The sequence below is a fragment of the Leptinotarsa decemlineata genome, unplaced genomic scaffold, assembly GCF_025532065.1.
Source record: "Leptinotarsa decemlineata unplaced genomic scaffold, Ldec_3_MD MMD2_tig00000090_RagTag_RagTag, whole genome shotgun sequence".
Taxonomy (NCBI): domain Eukaryota; kingdom Metazoa; phylum Arthropoda; class Insecta; order Coleoptera; family Chrysomelidae; genus Leptinotarsa; species Leptinotarsa decemlineata.
In genome coordinates this window covers 2,395,994-2,406,661 of record NW_027412541.1, presented here as the reverse complement: position 1 = coordinate 2,406,661, position 10,668 = coordinate 2,395,994, and the positions used below count along the sequence as shown (strand labels likewise).

The following is a 10,668-nucleotide window of genomic DNA, read 5'->3' as shown; positions in this document are numbered from 1 at the left end:
TATTTTATATGTTTTTGAAAAGTTTATAATACTTTCTTGTACATTTTCAATAATTATACAACATGCTCTAAATGTCATTTTATACCCTACCCTAACTATAAAATGCTTCAGCTGATGATTATTGAAAACATAAAACCTTTTTTTGTGAGTCGGTCTCTGAGACCGATGTTAGTCCCCGAATTCCACTCAAACATGTTAGTCCCGGAAGGTTAAAAGTCAAGTCCACTTGAATTCAAAGATTTGCGTCTAATAAGTATGCTGCCAACTTTATCGAAGGTACTCCAAAGGGGTATAGAAGTTCAAATAAAGAAACATTAATCACTATTCATTATTACCTATATCGCAATCTGGATTTCGAAAAAATTATAGTTGTACAACGGCACTTCTCCATATTATTGATGATATTGTTCGAGCCTCAGACAAAGGTGAGTGTACTGTTTTGGTCTTGCTAGATTTTAGCAGAGCTTTCGATACTATCAACCATAATTTATTCAATAAAATTCTACATTGCATAGGACTGTCGAATAACGCTAGGAATCTCGTGGCATCATTCCTTCGAGAATGGTCCATTTTGGGGCCATTGCTGCTCAGTGAGAACTCTTCAGATTTGTAATGGTCACTTGTATGCGTATGAAACTCAAATTTATAATAGTTTTCAGTAGTGGAGTCATGTGACCTTATCAATGAGGAACGTGATATGTTCCTTGAAGTTGCAGGTTATCACTGTCTTAGTATTAATTGTCTTAAATCTAATGTTTCAGAGTATCACTGTCTTAGTATTGAAAGCACTAAATCTAATATTATTCTTTTTGGCAACAAAAACAAACGAAATGAGATCTCTGTAACTATTGTAATAAAAAATGAAGTACTTCAAAACGTGAAGCCAAAGGTTCAAGTATAATATTGGACTCCGATTTGAAATTTGGAAAATACATAAATCAGCGTATTCAACATGCATACTTCACTTCTGAAACTATATATAGCAATATATATATTTCCTGCCTATTCAAATAAAGTCAAATTTGTGTGAGTCATTAATACTGTCCATATTTAATTATGCAGATGTACTCTGGATTCTAGTCCAATTCTTCTTGTCAAATAAAAATACAAAAAGTACAAAACTCATGCTTACGATTAATATTTGGTATCCGCAGAAGAGAACATATTTCACACAAATTGAAAGATAATGGTTGGCTAAATATGAGCAATTGAAGGAGATTACATGCTGTCGGTTATTTTCAAAAAATTATTTTCGATAAAACACCCTCATAGTTGCACAGAAAAATCACCTATCGATCCGACATACATAATCTAAATGTCCGATATGAAGGAACCCTTTCACCGCCAATCTTCAGATTAGAAATTCAAGAAGGCCTATAAGAAACACTTGTTTTGGATGATATATATACGATGATATATATACTGATATACGCACGATGGAAATTATATCAGAAATAGCTGTAATTGTTTAACTTTTAGTCTTTTATTCTTTTCTATTGTTAAGTTCAACACACCTAGCGATATACTTGAGGTTAAGTGGAAGAACAGTATATGAGCTGATTTTATATCATGTTATAAACTGAACTTCGCCTTTTGCTTTGGGACAAATTCACATTATATATGTATTGTATTCATTATATATATGGAAGAAATAAAGTCATTTAATATTATTATTATTACTATTAGTAAACCAAATGACATAACGGTAAATTGAAATAGAAACAGTAAACGCCGTAATTGATACACTTCCTGGGGTCAAGAGAACTTGCCAGTATCCTTGACGGGTGTCCAGGCTGAAAATATAAAGTTCCTCTTTCGAGTTTATCTGAAATTGAGCTTATGAACGGCAAGGAATACGTGTCGTTCTCGATCATAGCGTTGACTTCTAGAGAGTCAATGCAAAACGGGGTTTTCCAACACCACGGGATTTGTGAAGGTCCAATAGTCTCATATTTTAGTTATCCATTTCTTCATCAATAGTTTCTCGAGTCTCAGGACGGTACCTTTGGGGACACGTTTGATGTCGATAATTATAGACCCATATCAATAATATGCACCTTCGCCAAAGTATTTGAAAACCTCATCTATAGCAGGTTATATCCTCATTTGAACAATGAAATTACACCACTTCAACATAGTTTTATGAAGGGTCGCTCGACAATTACCAACCTTTTCAATGTTACCCAATATAATTTTGAAACCATTGATAAGAGATCCCAAACTGATGTTATATATACGGACTTATCTAAAGCATTTGACAGACTTAATCACGGATTACTGCTATCGAAATTATACAGGTACGGCTTTTCTCTGACCTTGATCCAACTTTTTATATCATACTCCACTGACAAGCGTCAGTATGTTATATTTAATGGCTTCAAGTCCGTGGAATATACAGCTACCTCGGGTGTTCCACAAGGAAGCAACCTACGTCCACTTCTTCTTAACGCCTTCATAAACGACATAAACGACGAGGTCATTGACATCAACTGTTTGATATATGCGGATGACCTGAAATGGTGTTGTGAGATCAATGGCATCGAGGACTGTCTTCAACTCTCCCTCAATCTGAAACGTATTGAGCAATGACAATATCTATCCACTAATTGGATTTCCCCATGATGCATTGTTAGCTAGACATGCTATGAATAGCTTGAGTTGCCGTGATTGTCATTCCACAATTTTTCTTTTTAAACTGATTAATAATTCAATTATTGACCCACATATTCTGCAAAAACCTAATTTCAATGTACCCAGACCAACCTCTAGAGTGATTAATCCTTTTCATCTGCCAACACCGCGTACAAATATTCTGAAACGTTCACCTCTGCATAACATGTGTATCAAATGCAATTCTACAAGTTGTCAGCTTGACATTTTCTACTGTTCCATCTCTGAGATTGGGTCTTTTTTACTTCAGCTAATTCCATATGTATTGTTTTCATCTTATAACTCATTGTAATTGTATTGTATTTTGATTTGATTTATATCCCTATTCTGTAGTTGGGTGTAACCTGTAGAATAGTGTATAAATAAATAAATAAGGTTAATATAAAACTACCACTGACAAAAAATTTCCATTGTAGCTCAAATATAAGAAATTAAATTGAAAAAGTCCTCGACCGAGGACGAAACGTCTTTATATACATAAAAAAGGAAAAACTTTTTTTCAACAAGAATCCAACCAAGAAACCCCATTCCAATAAATAAATAAATAAATGAAATACATTTCATGACAGCGTACCATCTCGTCTACAACGAGAACAGAATATTCGTGATTGGTTTCGACATTCATACTTCATGTGATCTCAAACTCCACATCTCCAACATATCAAGGAAGAATGGTTTCGAAAAGAATGTGTGTCACGTTGCGGTACTCGTCTATTTATAGGTTGAGGCAGTGAGTTCAGCCGTGTTGCAAGCGGTATGGCAGCTGAAGGTGTCGGTGGGTACGGTGGTAGCGGTTGCTGCGGAGCTGGGTGAGGCAGCATTATACCGTGAGAACATCTTGTCTGGAGAAAATACTTTCTGAACAAGAAATATCCTCTTAACATCCCAGGAAAGCCACTGCGAAGGATTCTTTACTACAGGCTAATTCCTTTTAAGCTATGAACCATCCTGCAGGAGTCTATTCTTCTATTAGCCAAAATACAGATTATTCTTTGGATAACAGTTGTATATCAGCTGTCTCCATTTTCGCTACAGTTCCAGTTTCAATGTAATTGTTCAGATCAGACAGATGGCAAGATTCATTAGACACGATGGTTACTGGTTACCAGTCGACGTCTCAATTCGACAACAGTTTCCTCAGAATTTAACTGTAGACTCCCAGCTATATCCAGCTGTTATGTTACGATACTTGTACTTGGAACATTTTATCGCAATCTCTCGAATTAACAATTCCAAGTTGCAAGTCCCAGTTCAGCATCACAACGTTGACACAGATTTCGGTTTCGTTTTCTCGGTAACAGTCTTTTAATTTTATTCAACTATTTATCAATCACGGGAACCAAATCGATATTGATTACGGTACGGTTTTTCCCTGGGAGATGTTTAACACATTAATGAAGTCCCTGATTTTCCTGGGCTCACAACTCGCACAAAGACTCACAAGTTGCTTGTAAATCAAACCCTCCGGCGCCAGTTTTTAAATGGTACGCTCCAGTTCCCGGATAGCGATCATTTAATTTTGACAACAAACAGAATACCAATTGATACATTGATACACAATGATTCTAGCTCAAGTTTGATACATATCCTTGTTACTAACAGATAGAATAAAATAAATTTCCGATTTAAAACAATTGTGGGGCCATCCTGGTTAAATAAAATCAAATGAAAACATTTAAGTATGATATAGGAATGAGACAAGGTCAGTATAATTCATAAACGAAAAATAAATGTTCATAATGAAAAATTCATTACAATATGCTGGAATAATCAACATAATACGATTATTAAGAGAGCCCCTAAACAAATTCAAATATGGAGTCTTCAGTAATATATTCAGCGCAGGCGCAGGGTACTGAGCAGTGTTTATTGTAAATTGCAAATTGAAATTACTCAAATTTTCTTCGAAACCACTTGAAATATCATTTAATGAGTATTGACTTTTAGATAGAATTACTCTCAACAAAATATTTTGTATTATCATATTATTTTTTTGAAACAGAGTTAGTTGCATGCAAAAGGCATTTTGACAGTGTAGAGTCTGCCAAGTTCGAATAGTAATTGTCGATATTTCATCTGCCAAAGTACTAAGGTTTTTAGAACCTACAAAAGCTTTCCTACTTTTTCCTAGTGTATTCCCTGATCTCAGACTGTCCAAACGCTCTACAGAAAGCTTCGACCTGCGGCAGGTCTGGTTTGTCAAGTTTGAGTCATGGCAAATGTTTTGTCAGGTTTTATTTCAAAAGTTCTCGGCGGCGCGGTAGCCAGTTCCGTTGGCGTGAGTGGTTGAATCTACTCATCTAATCGAAAGCTATGTGGAACGGTGGTTCTAGCCCCACACCCGAACGATCGATTTTAACGGCCTATTGTTCAACACGTGTTAGAAATCGCACTTTGAAAGGTAAAACCGTGTTTATCCTTTCTCACCCAAGTTTTGACTTCTTAGGGTTGTCATTCGTAGAAGGGCGACTGCTGATGTGGTGTCCTGTCAAGACAGTGAGTTTTGGTGGTTGACAACATTCTCTGACTGGAAGTGTGACGAGCACTTCTCAATTCATCAGCAATCAGGGGTGAAGAGCTCACAGCCGCCCTGCGGTCCATCAAACATTGAATATGAGACCCGTGTTATCCCACCAACCCGATCTTAGCATCATAGTTGAACACACCAATATATGAATTTTGGACTTGAAATTATCCACCACATTATTATTATTCATTATTACTTACATTCATACACACTTCCGTCAAGAGAGAAGAGGATGAATATTTGTTCTCACTTATCTCAAGTTTTTCTTTTCCAATAACAAAGGTATCAAAAAATTGGAACTTAACTCGCCATCCTTAGGTTCAATCTTCCGTATGGCTGTCAGTAAACGACTTAGTGTTATATTCAAATTACTTTCTATTTTTTAACTCGAAGGGAAGAAAAATTAGTTGAATAACCACAAAACGACCCTAGGTGTTTGGAAAAATACTTCAAAATTCATCACCATTTTCTAAAGTTATTTAATTGAAATGTTCAATATCTAGAGTAAGAAACACCTTCACAATTTTTTCTCGAATGTATCTGCCAGCATCCATCAGTCGCTGCTTGCACTTAATCAAGCATCAAATAAAATGGTCGTAGCGATATATGAATATTTAATGTTGCAGTTTAATGATAGACATCGCCACGCCTTCGAAAACACTTCCACTCGCCAATTGGTCAAAGCCGCAGGTGGGGTACTCCGAGAGCAACTCGACGTGCACGCTAGCTCACTTTATAGTCACTATCAGTAATGGTTAAGACAATCAAATTAGGACTGAGCCAATCATTGCAACTGTGTCTGTTATCAAACATTCATTGGAATTTATGGAAGGTGAGGAAGATACTAATTTCGCGTTATTAAAGCGATTAGTGAATAGGTATGCGAAATAAAATATTCATCAAGTTGAACTAGTTGTTTAGAAACAATCAAATATCATTATCAAATAATAGTTCAAGCAATTTTTTTCAAAAACTGGATGAATCAAAATTCGAAAACAATTTTCTCTTGATTTTTTTAAATAGAACACTGTATATTTTACTTTACACTTGATTTTCCCATGAACAGCTCTTTCTAAAAAAAACGAGTTACATGGGTATATACCGTGTGATTCGAGTGAGTTATATCATAAAAACAGACAACATATTTTGGAAACGAATTTCTGAAAATAGTTTGATTCTTAGTGTTATTCTTTCCACAGAAAGACTATGTTATTTCATTATTGAGAAGATATAGATATTCAGGGTTTTTTCGAGTAGGTAAACATTACGTTATATTTATGGATTCTACATTGTAATTTTTTAGGAAACCTAAACCCGAAATATTTTGGTGGTAACGATCCCAAATAAACCTACTTAACGATGTAAACTCTTTCGTAGAAAGTATGGTGTTCAATGATGTTTGTGAATATTTTGTTCTCTAACAGTCTTTACGTTTTCAACATTGAGTCTCCTGAGAGGATTGGTCTCCTGAAGTATTCTGCCGGAATACTTCAATGTTGACATGATATACTTTTTGAAACTAAATTTGTTATGACTTCAGAACTCATCCATACAATTCCATAATTTTGAAGAGCTTCTCAAGATGAAATCACATCTTAAATGAAATATTGAGTGTTTCATTCGAAATCAAGAAAAAATTATCCGAGTCCGATTCACCTAGTATACAAAAAAATTATTGTGGTCAAATTTTTATTCAATAATGAAAAACTACATTTTTTGAAGATCCAAAAAACACAATAGTGAAATGAATATTTTCATTAAAATGTAAACGGTTGAATATATCAACTTTTTGACATAACTTCTGGCATACCTTTTCAACTTTTCAAATTAATACATATGTTCCATTTGCTACACCGTACTTTTACTAGACACCCTGTATATTGGAGATCAGAAAATCCCATCGCAATGATATCTAAAACTTTTTATGTAAATAATTTCTTGATAACTTCACTGCTTCATTTCACACTTTTAATAGAAGGCCGATGTGGCACCGAAAACTTGCTCCTGAATCCTTTGCTGTTTTGGTACCATTAGTGTATATCTCAGTCATCAACTTTGTTAGTATTTTGGTGTTTGTATAAGATTGAAGTATTCAGACTGTTGAGCCAAAAGTTGAATGGCGAATATAACGTTATATTATTTCGTGCCCCATTGAAATATTTCAAAATCAAGATTCTCAAGAGCTTTACTACAAACCAATTAGAAATAGAAGATAGTGTATAAAAAAACGAAAATATAATTGATATTTTTTGTTTAGAAAACAAAATTGCTCGGTACATGTGAATTGATATAGGTAATAGATAAAGTGAATTTTCAAAAGTACTTTTTCTTTCGTGTGATTCAATGTTAATGTGTTAATGTGGAAGTAGATGTTTCGAGGGAGCTTTTTTTCTGAATTTGTATCTGAAAGTAACTTCTGTATGTGATCTACACATCTTTGTATATAAAGAGTTCATTGTGAACTTATTTGCTTCCTTCCTTCCTTCCTTTGAAAGTTTTCCACGTTTTTTGTATACAAATAGAGAAGTGAAAGAATAAAAAAACACGAATAACAGAAATATTGTTTATTTTATTCAACTCGTCAAGTTTATTCGGAACAAATGTTGCAACTGAATTTTAAAGAAATTATCCTTAACCAATTGAGCTGAAATTTCACATACACGATTAGTTTAGAAAACAATACACGATTAGTCGGTTGATTTTATTCTACATTCAATATGGTAGACCTCCCAAGTTGGCAAACTAATTTTTTCAAACACCGTCACTGTTTATTAAATATATCGGAAGCCCAAGATGAAGAACTAGTTTTTTATGCACTTCAATGAAATGAGTATCAGAAGACATTGATTCAAAGTTTATTGTCCTTCCGAATGGACTCAGATACACTAACGAAATAGATCGTATTTTAGACGTGAAAGTAGCGTTCAGAACGTCTTGTCCACTTCAACAAATATCAGGTAACCGTAAAGGCAAGATGTTGGAAAATAAAAAGTCGGTGATGTATGAAGTGAGTTATGAGGTATGTGACAAAAAATGTCAGTCAGACTAAGCAAGATATTGAAACTCGTTTTAAAGATCACGCATCACATATCCGATATCAGAGATCGGACACATCTAGTGTCGGTCAACACACCTTGGAGAACGTCCCGGGAATAAATGAAAGCTGCCTGAAATTGTTGAGATTGGTACATGAAACTAGATTCTTGGGTGCGAAGAAAAAGCGAAGTGTGGCATAAGAACTATGAATAGTGACGATGGTTCTATTCCAAACAGCCCATCATTTACCTTCATTTTGTTGAAATTTGCATGAACTATCGGGAACTTTCCCGAGATTATTTCCCGTAAATTTTTACTTGAAATCATTAATGTGTGTTGGAAGATGAAAGTGTACCCTATTAGAAATAAATAGAGTCCAATTGAAGAGTTAGGAATTAGTTTTCTTCATCTCCTGAAGATACCAACTTGGTGAAACTCGCGTCGAGAATATCAAAATTCGTTATGTATATTCAATCACTATTTATTGTCATTGAAACACACTCGAAACATAAATGACATGTGCAATTAATTCAATGGAGCCGAAATAAAAATAATCATGAACTAAATATAACGCGTGGAACTGTGGGAAAAAATTATTGACCAGGTTTTCTTCAGTAGTATTCTAAACGATTATTACCTGGTATCAGGATTGGGAGATATACAGTGGCTGATACGATTTATACTAAATAAATATTTTTTTCAAAAAATATATGAAATATGTAAATCATGACACTGAACACATTTACAGATATCTTAGTGCCATTCACAAATGCCATCATTTATCCGAAAAATAGTTCAACGCTAGCATTTCACATTAAGACCCGACTCCTTCACCATAATAGTTATTAATTTAAAACAAATTACACTGATATGTGAATGAATCGGCTAATATTTGCTGAAAATCCATAACGTATTCAAGAAAAACTTCATTGTGGGATTTTCACTAAACAGTTTTACAAAAAAGCAACACGTGTTTCGCTATTCAATAGCTTCTTCAGGTGTGTCTATGTATACGCCTGAAGAAGCGGCTTAAATGTATAATAATTTGGTTTAATCCCTATTTTTATACGAGAAAGCGTTCGTTTAAAAGCAAAATTGAATAAATTATTAGTTCGCACGCATTTTGAATAATTGAGCTTGGTGTATAAGGGATATAAGTTGGAATTTTTGCCAGAAAAAGGAAACGATGTTTTTGAATATTTATCTGAAATTATGTTGCGATTCTACTAATCACAACATCCACTTCGCCCCAATATCACAAGACCACGAAATTCGAATGATCTCAATGAGTCACATAATTCGTGAGCATACCATTCAAATAACATTAAAATACAGGGTGTAACTGAATAAGTGTAAAACATTCAAGGAGGTGATTCCTTATCGAAAAAAAGATAGGATCTTTCATATAAAGAAACTTCATTGGAGCATCCCTTGTTAAGATACAGCCCCTTAAAGGGAGTACATAAAATTTTTATAACAATTTTTTTCACAAGCACTGAAAAAGTTACAATATTGAAATTAACCTGACGTTTTGTACTATCAAAAAGACACTTGACCAGTAATTCATTTGGTTTACCCCATGGTTGTAAGGGGTGGAAAACGCAACCCCTAAAATTTATTTCCAATGTAACTTTTTGTCTTATTATTTGTTTACCATTTCAAAATTTATTCTAATCACAACATTCACCTCGTCCCAATATCACAAGACCACGAAATTCGAATGATCTCAATGAGTCACATAATTCGTGAGCATACCATTCAAATAACATTAAAATATAGGGTGTAACTGAATAAGTGTAAAACATTCAAGGAGGTGATTCCTTATCGAAAAAAAGATAGGATCTTTCATATAAAGAAACTTCATTGGAGCATCCCTTGTTAAGATACAGCCCTTTAAAGGGGGTACATAAAATTTTTATAACAATTTTTTTCACAAGCACTGAAAAAGTTACAATATTGAAATTAACCTGACGTTTTGTACTATCAAAAAGACACTTGACCAGTAATTCATTTGGTTTACCCCATGGTTGTAAGGGGTGGAAAACGCAACCCCTTAAATTTATTTCCAATGTAACTTTTTGTCTTATTATTTGTTTGCTAGTTCAAAATTTATTCTAATCACAACATCCACCTCGTCCCAATATCACAAGACCACGAAATTCGAATGATCTCAGTGAGTCACATAATTCGTGAGCATACCATTCAAATAACATTAAAATACAGGGTGTAACTGAATAAGTGTAAAACATTCAAGGAAGTGATTCCTTATCGACGTCTAGATGTCGGCGCATTGAGCCACGTATTCACTCAAATATTCCTGGAGTCTCCCTGATTGCCCTGCACGCATCGATGATGCGGTTTCTTTAGTCCTCTACATCGCGAACAGGAGTACGATAAACCAAATGCTGTAAATGGCCCCAAATAGAGAAATCAAG

The 10,668-nt window shown here is 34.4% G+C and overlaps 1 long non-coding RNA gene across 2 annotated transcripts in view; it reads left to right on the top strand.

Annotated features, from left to right (window-relative positions):
- The first annotated feature begins 5,732 nt into the window (after window positions 1-5,732).
- The window catches only part of LOC141481180 (uncharacterized), a 65,776-nt gene continuing 60,840 nt past the window's right edge, over window positions 5,733-10,668 (top strand). The window contains exon 1 of one of the 2 annotated variants that reach the window (XR_012464792.1): window positions 5,733-6,029. This is a non-coding gene — a long non-coding RNA (uncharacterized lncRNA). The remainder of the gene's footprint in view (window positions 6,030-10,668) is intronic. The other variant, XR_012464791.1, reaches the window with a different exon arrangement.